This window comes from Ceratotherium simum, chromosome 3, assembly GCF_057802395.1.
Source record: "Ceratotherium simum simum isolate JZ-2026a chromosome 3, ASM5780239v1, whole genome shotgun sequence".
In the NCBI taxonomy this organism is placed as follows: domain Eukaryota; kingdom Metazoa; phylum Chordata; class Mammalia; order Perissodactyla; family Rhinocerotidae; genus Ceratotherium; species Ceratotherium simum.
In genome coordinates this window covers 23,103,336-23,115,422 of record NC_141902.1, presented here as the reverse complement: position 1 = coordinate 23,115,422, position 12,087 = coordinate 23,103,336, and positions in this window count along the sequence as shown.

Below are 12,087 nucleotides of genomic sequence, written 5' to 3'. Positions count from 1 at the left end.
ATAATATTAGAAAATAAGAAATACACTTTTAAATAACCCACAATCAAAATAAAATGTAAAAAGAAATAGAAAATGTCTTGACTTGAATAATAGCAATAACAGTACTTATTAAAAATTGTAGAATGCAGCTAAAGTAGGTAAAGAAATATTTATAGTCTTAAAGCTCACATATTACAAAAAAACTGAAATTATTGAGCTGATCATATAACCCAGGAAGCTAGAAATTAATAAGTGAGTAAATTCAAGTGGGAGGAAGAAATTATAAATAGCAGAAGTTAATGAAGTAGTAGGCAAACATACAACAGAGAGGTTTAATAAAGCAAATAGTAAATTATTTGAAAAGGCTGATAAAATTGACAAACCTCTGGAGAAACTAATCAGGAAAAAAAGAGAGGATGGGCAAATATTTAAGATCAGGAACTAAAAAGGGAATATTTTTACAAAGCTGCAGACTATTAAAGATAAGACAAGAATATTATTAAAAACTGTATGCTAACAAATTTGAAATTTTAGACAAAATAGACATATCGCTCCTGACACCTGCTGAAGAAGAAACTGCAAACTTAGGTAGGACTGGAGCTGTCACAGGAGTTGCAGCAGCGATCAGAGATTATCCACATGGAGAACTGACCTAGACGGCGCGCTGTTCACTTCCACCAAAATTCAAGGAAGGAAAACTTTTAATCTACAAACACCTCCAGAAAAGAGAAAAAGAAGGAACACTACCAACTCATTTTGTAAGACTGGCATAACCTTGACACGAACAACAGGATAAGAAAGGAAATGTACAGGTCAACCTCATTCGTGATTCATAGACACAAAACCCTACACAAGGTGTCAACTCTCAAAACTAGTCCAACAACACAGAAAAAGGTTAACACATTACAGGCAAGTTAGGTTTTCACTAAGAGTGCAGATCTCATTTAACCCTAGAAAGATCAATTAATGTAATTTACCATATGAACAGATCTAAGAGAAAATGATATCATTATCCCAATAGAGAGAAAGGCATTTGATAAATCAGCATCCACTCATGAGAACAAAGATAACAAAGATTTTATCAGACCAAAATGGAGAGAAATTTCTTTAATCTAATACATAGTATCTGTAAAACCTACAGAAACCATTTAATCAACAGCCCATCTAGTGAAATAACCGAGATTTCCATCCTTCCCGCAAGAATGCAAGAAAGCCCTTCCCTCCAGGCCGCTCTTTCCCTTGGGGGATCCTTTCGGGGAGTCTATGGAGATTAAAGGGGGAGAATGTGAGGAGTAGATGGAGGGAGGAAGCAGGGCTGGGCAGAGAAGGGGAGGGTTTGCAGCCCTGCTGCTCTTTTCCTCCCTGTAATCCCTGGTCCCTGGGCCTGATGCTCTGACTCTGATGTCCTTCCTGTATTTGGGGCGAACCCTGCAGCATGGCGTGCTCAAAAACAGCCTTGGGGACAGTGCACATGTAGAGCTTTATTCAATGTTGTCAAGGAAGGATGGGGAGAATGAGACCTGACGCAAAACAGAGAAGATGTGGACTGTAAGGCGTGGTGTGGCCGTGGAGCAGTCAGGAGAAGGTGGTGAGAAATAAACCGAGTGTATAAATATTTAGTAGGTGCTCAGAAGACTGTTGAAGAATCAGTGATAGACAAGAGAAAGACTTTCCAGGAGCTTCTTTGGATCTCCAGAGAATCAGGCTTGGAGGAATCCTTTAGAACTGACTAGTTGTCCACATTTTTGCATTTTTCTCAACCTATGCAACAAAAACTCCATCCTGGGTCAGCCTGGTGGCGTAGTGGTTGGGTTCACGTGCTCTGCTTTGGCGGCCTGGGGTTCGCAGGTTCAGATCCCGGGTGTGGACGTGCTCACTGCTTATCAGGTGACACTGTGGCAGGCATCCCACAAATAAAGTAGAGGAAGGTGGGCACAGATGTTGGCCCAGGGTCGATCTTCAGCAAAAGGAGGAGGATTGGCAACAGATATTAGCCAGGGCTAATCTTACTCACCAAAAACAACAACAAAACTCCATTTCTGGCTTTTTCTGTCTCTCTATAGATTATTTCATTTCTGGCATTTGATCTCATCTTCTTTGCTGTTTTTAAATTACTTTTACACGACATGATGACATGATGTGCAGCCCCCTTCTTGTATATCACCACCTTCCACCACTAAGTTTCATTTCTAGGAACATGACTTTCTAGAAGTGAAGACCAACTGTGTAACCTCAGTGTTGACTTTTTATATGAAGAATGAATTTTCATCTTTAGGAATTTCACTGAACTCCCTCCTTCCATGCGATTTCCATCCTCATTTTTCTTTCATTATATAAAATGACTGTACACCCCATTCCTGATACTCCACATCAATGTTCTCATCTGACTTCTCATTTCCAATCCAAACTCTAGCCTAACTGAGGGGAGGAGGGTATGTGATAGTCTGAGGAACCTGTGACAGGCAGACAATGGGGGGCACTGTGAGTGGGCTCCGTATGTGATAACCTTGTACCATGGCATCCAGATGGAAGGTAGACATTCCAACGTGGCCTAATCAGTCGTGATATAACCTTGACACTCTTTTCATTGCCCTAAATTTAATAAAATAAAACAACCCCTTGAAAGTGTATCATAGAAAAATGTAAAATGCTTGGGGGGTGAGTTAAGTCCGAGAACTCATTTTGATTAGCGAATAACCACAAACCTGCAATTGACTACTGTCAACACTAATCACCCTTCTAGGGTTCACTGTGTCAAAAGTGGTGTTGAGTTTTCACAGTCATTGTAGCCACAGTGGAAACCTCATAAAGAGAAGACCACTATGGGCCTTAGATCAAAGACATAGAGGCGAATTCCTACAAGTTGTCAGCCTTTCCATTGTTTGAGCTGATATGGGGAAGCCAACTCATAGGACCACTGGAGAAACAGTCCCTAAGGGAAGGGGTTTATAAAATACAGGTGAAGATGGAATGTCCAAGCCTGGGCAGTTCTTTCATTCAAAAAGATCTGTTAGGTATTGTTTCCGTGTATAGAGTCTACAAAGCACTGGGAGTCAGATGGTGGCCCTGACAGATTTAGTTTCCAGTCTCTAGGAGTGAGACATACATTAGCCAAGTACACATGCATGTATAGGATTATGAATGGTGGCAAGTGCTCTGAAGGAAAAACAACGAAAAGAGAAGATGACAGGGTAACCTGCCCTTTTCTAGAGTAGGAAAGACTTTCCTGAGGAGGTCATATCTACCAGTCATGGAAACGTACAGTTGAAGATGGAAAGTGTTCTCTGATATGTTCAACTAATTTTCTTGAGGTGACCACACACAGAGGTTCTGGAGTGCCTGAGCATCATGAGAAATTTTGTCAAAAATTAATTTCTTCTAGTTTCCACAAAATATGTGGAATTCCAAGGCAATAGACAGAAATGAATAAATTGGACTATTTCAAAATTTAAATCTTCTGTGTAACTAAAGGCAACATCATAGTGCAAAAAACAACTTTGGACTGGGAGACGATATTTACAGTGATCTGTTAAAAAATTGCCATCTAGAATCTATAAAGAAGTCTTTAACATCCTTAAGGAAAACAAACAATCAAATGTAAATGTGAAAGCGGTACAACAACGATTCGCAGAAGAGCAAACTCAAATAGCTAATAAATATTTCAGAAGATGATGTGGTAGTCAGGGAAGTGGTAATAAAAACCACTATGATTTGCCATTTCACACCTAGTAGATTGACAGAAATGATGAAGCCTTACAATACTCAGTATTGTTGGGAGCATTAACTGGAACAATGCCTTTGTGAAGCAACTGAGCAATTTCCAAGACCAGTGAAGGCACACACACTCTCCAACGCAGCCATTCCACTGTAAGGAAACACCCTAACATCCCCAAGGAGATTCATGTCAAAGAATACTCATTGAAAAAATTGGAAACAACTTAAATTTCCTAAGAATAGATAAATAAATTGTGTTATTTGCATACATTGGAATGTTATGCATCCATTAAAACGAATCAACTCTACTCTCATGTATCGAAATGGATAAATCTCAAAAATATATCGTTGATTTGTTTCTTCCAGAGAGGGAAACAGGATGACTAGGACTCAGAGGTCAGAGGAGTATTTTTACTTTTTTATGCCTTTGGAACTTAAATTTTGCACCAAGTCAATATATTTCTTTTTTAAAAAGTACAATTAATCTTTTTAATGTTGAATAATAAAAAGGTTGCAGAGGATTGGTATAAGATAAACCATTTTTTTAATTGATGTTTTAATAATTTTTAACATTGTGAAATTTTGGGTTGTACATTTTTGTTTGTCCATCACCATATATATGTCTCCCTTCACCCCTTGTGCCCACCCCCCACCCCCATTGCCCCTGGTAACCACAATACAGTTTTCTCTGTCCATGTGTTGGTTTATATTCCACATATGAGTGAGATCATACAGTGTTTGTCTTTCTCTTTCTGGCTTGCTTCACTTCACATAATACCCTCCAGGCCCATCCATGTTGTTGCAACTGGGACGATTTTGTCTTTTTTTTATGGCTGAGTAGTATTCCATTGTATATATATACCACATTTTCTTGACCCAATCTTCAGTCGAGGGACACTTAGGTTGCTTCCACTTCTTGGCTATAGTGAATAATGTTGCAATGAACATAGGGGTGCATAAGCCTCTTTGGATTGTTGACTTCAGGTTCGTTGGATAGATTCTCAGTATTAGGATGGATGGATAATAGGGCATCTCTATTTTTAATTCTTTGAGGAATCTCCATACCTGATACACCATTTTTTTAAAGTTTGAAAACAGACAAAACGAAGAACGACCAGCTCAATTCTGCTCCCCTCACTGTTCCCACAACCCCGACTTCTCGCAGTTTAGCTCAGACAGAGTCCAGACTTCCTGTGGTTTCTACACCTGAGCCACTGCACTGGCTGCGAACCACAGCTCTTGATTTTCTTCCTTTATTTGCCTCTAACAATAAAGACAAGAGGGGAAGAAAAATACAGTGAGGGAAGGGAGACAGCAGAAGCTACACAAGCAGGGAGAGGCTGGGGCCTCTGAGTCCTCGCTCTCCTTCCACCTCTGAGGGCAAACATCTGGTGTGCGGAGCAGCCCCTGCCCTGGGCAGCCTTCCTGGAAAGTCCCGCTCCTCTGAGCTGATCTCCTTCCCTCCTCAAGATCATTTACTTCCTTTTGTCAGAAGATTATCACAAGGTGCTGTATGAGTTAGAACAAGGCACTTAGCTGAAATCTGTTGTAAACACTGTTATAACAAATAAATGAATCAGCTGATATCTGCAATGTGACCCGCTCAGATCTCTAAGTCCTGGTGTGTCTGAGAACCGACCCTTCCCTTGGGCCCTCCAACTGGGGGATGAAGAGTAAGCTTGAACACTCAGTTGACAGTCTCAGATCACTAGGCTCAGTCTCTTCTCTCATTATTAAATTCTTCTTCTTGCCTCCCACTAGCTTGGAATTTTCCTTCCCATTGGAGGCTGAACCAGTCTTCAATTTTCTTAGAGAGGCCCAAGGAGAAGAAAATACTCCTTTTCTTAATCCATTGAATTCCTATTGAATGCCCTGACCTTCTGCTGATATCTCATGATCTCTAAGGCCTGGGGCTGCTGTGTCATGACCTCCCAGGTCAGAACCAGGTGAGCATTGTCTTTTGTCACCCTGGGCCTGCTCACAGTTCCATCTGCTCAGGAGCCTGCTCTTGCTTCTATCAAGGCCTATGTGCCTTCTAATTGGGTTGGTGTTTATGTTTCCTGAGCCTTTCAGCCTTTCAGGTGATTTTGAACCTGACACAGAGAAGGTCTAATGTCCCGGGTAGAGGATACCCCAAACACAACTCTTCAGGTGACCCTGAACTGTCCCTGCCCCATTTTTCTCACTCAGTTCATTTAAAAGCTTTGTCATTGTCACTCTTGAAGTTCATGGCATTTGTCATAGGGAGAATCCTAAAATGACCCTCAGTGGTCCTCACCCTTGTATAATCTCCTCCCCTCTGAGCGTTGTTGGAGTCTTGAATGTAATAGGATATTACTTCCTTGATTATGTTAGGTTATATGGCAAAAGGGAGGTGATCCAGATAGGCCCAATCTAATCCCATGAACCCTTCAAAAGTAGAGTTTTGTCCAGGTGGTTACAGAAGATGAAGTCATAGAAATACCAAGCATGAACAAGACTTGGTGTGTCATTTTTGGATTTAAGATTGAGGGTCCCATGTGGCAGGAATGAGCGCAACCTCTGGAAGCTGAGACCTGCTCCCTGATGATAGCCAGCAAGGAGATGGGGCCCTCAGTCCTACAACCACCAGGACCTGAGTCCTGTCAACCTCCTGAATAAGCCTGGCAGCTGATTCTTCTCCAGACCCTCCAGATAAGAGCCCAGCCTGGCTGACACCTTGACTTTGGCCTTCAGAGACCCTGGGCAGAGGACCTAGTTGAACCTGCCCAGACTTCTGATGTACAGTATTATGAGATAATAAATGGGTGTTGTTATAAGCTGCTAAATTTGTGATAATTTGTTACACAGCAAGAGAACATAAATACAGCATTAATGAGAGATATCCACTCTGACAGAAAATTGACATCTTTTTAGGGTAAAGCAAGATGGAGAATAGGGGAGGAGAAAAAGAAGACAACCATCACCTCACCTGAAATGTGATTCTGAAGAAATGACATCCTTTCTTTTCTGTTTTGCATTAATGGACTCTGCCTCATCAGAATCTTCTCTTTTTCTTTTCCTTTTCTCCATTTTCTCTCACACCTCAATTGAGATTGTGTATGTGAGATTGTGCATGGTGTGTGTGTGTGAAAGCGTGAAGAAGAGACGTGGGTTGATCGATTGGGAGGATTACCTTCCAGAGCAAACAAGCTCTCCCTCCTGCTTTAAGGTCCAGTCCACCTTTCTCTTCTTAGAGAAGCCCTGGGGGGATCAGCACCCCAGTGAGGTGGGAGCTGTGAGCTATTGAGGGCTCCGTGCAGTAGGAATGGAATAACGACGAACAGATGATATTTATCGAGGTCCTATTCTGCATCAGGTACTGTTTCGAGTGCTTTATATCAACTCATTCACTCCTATAACATCCTATGAGGTTGTAGTATTATTATTACTGATTTACAGTTGAGAACACTGAGACACAGCCTGGTTAAGGAACTTTTCCAAGGTTGTTTTTCGGTGGTAGTGGTACCAGGATTCACACTTCAGCTGTCTGGCTGTAGAGTGTGCAAACTTAACCACTACATGGAAAATCTTCATCCAAGTCAAAGTTCCTTTGGGGAAAACTTAATGTATTGCATGTATCTTTGTGAATTACAAGCCCCCGTGAAACTTCTCTGCACCACCCACATGGATGCTGTCTTCTGGTTCCTCAGAGCTGCCCTGATCTCAGGACAAGAACAGATCTCCTGCACCTCCTCGGGGTGGTGATGAGGAGGAGTAGTCTTGAGCGATTTTCTTGTGTCAGGAGTATCCTTGAGCAGCATTCAGAGTTCAATTGGGAAAGAAAAGTCTCAGAAGGAAGGTTTATAACTCACTGGGCCCCAGGGGTGGCCAGGCCAGGAAGGAGAAACATCAGGTCAAGGAATGAAGGAGAAGGTGCTGAGGTGGTGGGTCTGAGGGTCATGGAAACTTGTCACTGCTTGGACCTACTTCCTGAGATTCTGAGGGAGGATGCTCCTGCTGCAGTCCAAGTGCGGACAGCCCACTCTGCCCAGGCAGGTAGTCCAAAGAGATCTCTGCCCCACTCCCCTAACCCAATAAGAAAACCCTCCTGCTGGTTCCAGAGCAGGCTCCTCATCATTGGCTGGGGAGACACCACGAGACTATAGATGTTTAGGACACTGTGGTGAAGAATTAAAATGACAGCTGTCACCACCCGAGGACTGGGTGGGGTGGGATGGGCAGATTCCTTCCTGTCACAACCTCAGGTCTAGTTGCATGAGCCTCTTCCCTGGTGACAAAACAACCACATCACAATATCTCTTGCAGCTGAGATGGGAGTGCCGGTGGTCGGTTATATCGAGAATGTGCCAAGCATAGGCCATCTTTTTTACCAATCTGACATGTCAAAGAAAGTCAATCACATTAGAGCCAAGGCTTTTCTGCAAGGTGAACGTTTACATACCACACTCCACCTTCATTAAAAACATGAATAAATATAAAGTCCACACTGAGGAGAAGACTTTTCAAGGAAGAACAATCGAGGGCCAACGATGAGATTTCTCCCACTGGGGACCATATTCCACTCTAGTTGTGCTAGGGGCTCTGAGGAGAACCCACACGTATGGATTAAACTTCCACCACCAGCCTGATGATTTCATAGAATCATGAAATATGTGACATTTTGCATCTGGCTTCTTTAGCTCAGCAGAATGGAACAGTGGGCTTACTGGAGAGCACAGTTATGTGTCGTGAGAAGAGATGTGATGCTGTGGCTGGCAAATCCAGTCATCCTTTTTTCCAAATCTTTTCTGATGTTTGAATGGAAGGGATTGAGTTAATCAGTAAAGGCCCGTAATTTAATCAGTCATGCCCACATAATGGAATCTTCATAAAAACCCCAAACAAAACGGTTTAGAGAACTTCCAGGTTGGGGAAAGCATCCATGTGCTGGAAGGGTGGTGTTCCCCAAACTCCACAGAGACAGAAGCTCCTGCACTTGGGACCCTTCCAGACCTTGCCTTTAGCTCAGCAGAATGTTGTCAAGGTTCATCCATGTTGTAGCATCAATACTTCATTCGTTTTTGTGGCTGAATAATATTCCATTGTATGGGTATATGCCATTTTGTTTATCTATTCATCAGTTGGTGAACATCTGGGTTGTTTCCACTTTTTGGGTATTGCCTATAACGCTGCTATGAAGGTTTACGTACAAGTAATTGTTTGAATGCTTGTGTCCAATTTTTGGGTACATACTATGTGTGGAATTGCTGGGTCAATTGGGAATTTTATGTTTAACTTCCTGAGCAACTGCTAAAATGTTTTCTGTAGTGGCTGCACCATTTTACATTTCCATTGTACATTATACACTCCCACAGCAATGTTGGAGGATTCTAATTTTTCCCCATCCTTGCCGACATATATTTTCTTTTCCTTTTTCTTTTTTTTCTTTTTTTTAATTCTAGCTCTCCTAGCAGGTGTGAAGTGGTATTGCACTGTGGTTTTGATTTGCATGTCCCTAATGACTAATGACGATGAACATTTTTTCAGGTGCCTGTTTGCCATTTATCTATCTTCTTTGGAAGAATGTTCATTGAACTCCTTGGCTAATTTTTTGTAACGTCCATGACTTTTTATTGAGACATAAATTTGAAGCTCAGGCTGGAAGCCTGGTGTCTGGGACAGTCCCTCTGCTGAGAGCCTGGCAGCTGCAGCAGAGGGAGCTTCCTCTTCCACACATGTTTCCTGGTCCTCTGTTTGGCTGGGAACTTACAAAGAAAATTAATGAAGCCTCTGGTGAATGTTTTTTTTTTTTTTTTTTAAAGATTTTATTTATTTATTTTTCCCCCAAAGCCCCAGTACATAGTTGTCTGTCATAGCTGCACATCCTTCTAGTTGCTGTGTGTGGGATGCGGCCTCAGCATGGCTGGAGGAGTGGTGCCTCGGTGCGCACCCGGGATCCGAACCCGGGCCGCCGGCAGTGAAGCGCACGCACTTAACCGCTAAGCCACGGGGCCGGCCCTCTGGTGAATGTTTTATCTTGATCAAGGGCACTATAACCCACACAGCTAATCGTCCAAGTTACAAGTTTGCAGTAATCCTTGATTCCTCCCTCTCCTAACCCCCAGGTCTGCTCAGTTATCATGTGACGTTAGGAAGAGCCGAATTCATAGCTCACTTTAGCAACAATACTAAAGTTTATGGCAGTGTATTCTTGGAAATTAACCTTAATCCTGGCTTCGTTTTATATTAATACCTGTATTTTCCCTTATTTCTAATTCTTCATTTTAAAAATTTACGTGGCACAAAATTTTGCAAGCTGCCTGATGTTTGCTTTTTCAAATCCAATGTAAAACTAAAAAAAGTCTTATATAGTTTAACTCCTGTATAATTCTGTAAAAATGAGACAACTTTTATTGTTTTGCTAAGTGCTCATGCAATACATGCTTATTTTGGAAATTTAGAAATTGCACACAACAAACAAACAAGTAAAAAGAGTAAAATAAAAATCTATAAACTCGCCACTCACTACTGTTGATATTTTGGCATGTATTCATTCAGTCTTTATCTATCTCCCTATGTATCTATATCTATCTATCTATCTAGATCTATCTATCTATCTATCATCTACCTATCTATCTATCTATCTATCTATCTATCTATCTATCTATCTATCTATCATCTATATAGCTATATTATTTGCAGTTTTTTTCACTATTTTGTTAACCCATCTGCTATAGACATCCTTCTACCTACAATTTTTCCCTCATCTGTGACTGACTGTTTCCTGATGAGACCCACACTGGGCAGTATGAAACAGTGATGGTGCTGGATAAACGCTCCTCTAGTTGTTGAATGGAGGACTGGAAGTGCAGAGGCTAGAGAAGTCCTCTCAGGAAGCCGTGTCAGGGCCTGAAGAGACGGTTCAGAGGAGTTATGGTTTCATTTCATCAGGGAAATGAAAGTGGAAGCAGCTGCACGTGTGAGAGAGCTAGATTCACACTCCGTATAGTGGAGGCTAGAAGCCAAACGAGATTATACACTTGGGCCCAGCCAACAAGGCGTCTTACTTCCTTAGAACTAGAAGAGGGACTAAAGCTATCCTTTTTATCAGAAGCTTCCAAATGGAGAATCAGCCTTGGGTCAAAGGAGAAGGGATAACACAAGGAGAGAGAGAAGGACAGGGAGACACACAGGGTCGCAGCCCAGTTCAGCTTGCGGAAGAGAGAGGCGTTGAGCATAAAACCAAAGTTTTCCCTAAAACCTCTGAGAGACACTGAGGCACGAGCAGAACTGCTTTGCTGCTGGAATGTCAAAGTCCTTTACCAAGAAGGGGGAAGAGGTGTTGACATCTCTGGGACATGTGACACAGTGGTGTTTGAGTGCTTTTAGAACTTCAAAGAAAATACAGCATCCTATTGGTCCCCATGGCCCGTTTTCATTCGTGGGACCTTAGAGAAGGCAATGGCTCAGTGGTGACACCACAGATAGTGCCCAGGTGCTGTGATGTAGCTTCGCAGCCTGTGTCAGGCTTGGCAGGGATGAGGAAGTCAGTGCCAGGGAAGAGGACAGTTGGAACTCCGTGGATTGGCAAAGGACTTGTTTGTGAGCACTTGTGACACACTTCCTTTTGGGGACTTCCAGGGAATTATGTGGCAGGGGGGAAAGTGAGGACGTGAGTGAGGTACTTGGATAACCTGAAAGTTCTATGTTGGGAGCCAGCAAAATACAGGTAACTCATGGGCCAGAGCTACAGGGGCAGGGCCCACCATTGAGGTTGTGGAGTAGAAGGTGTGCCTGGGAAGGACTGCTCACCTCCATGTGGAGTGTGTGATCACGGAAGTGGTTGGGGAGAGGGCACCTGCTGAATCCCTTATCAGAAGCCCTCCACAGTGACAAGGATCTGGAGGTCATTTCTAAGAAAACTCAGTCTCTCTTCTCATTTTGAGGTGAGTGAGGGAAGCCAGTTTTCCTCTCTACCCACCTGCTCACTGCTCCCACCCTAGACAAGCCGAGGGTTGATGCTTGCCCCTGATTTTGAATCAGCTCTAATGAAGCCCACTGAGCATGCTGCTCCACGTCAAATCAGAGTGTGAATGTGAGTAGGGGAATCTGGGGCTCAGGCCACGGCTGAGGAGGGGTGTCCCTGTAGTGTACATAAATGCAAAGGGAGCTTATGGAGTGATTGGGGTGGAGGGAGGGGGACAAATACAGTGAGTAAAGCGAAGGTCTCTAGGTGTCTGGGTTGGTCCTAGAAAAACCCTAAGAGAGCCCAGAACTGGATATAGTAGCTTCCTGTGTGACATTTCACACAGCTCTACAAAGACCCGCGATGCGTATCAGCCAGATCAAGATTGCCACAACTGTCTGCTTCAATTTATGAATTAATTTGGGGAGAATCACCATCTTTAAAACATTAAGAGTTTCAAGCTGCAG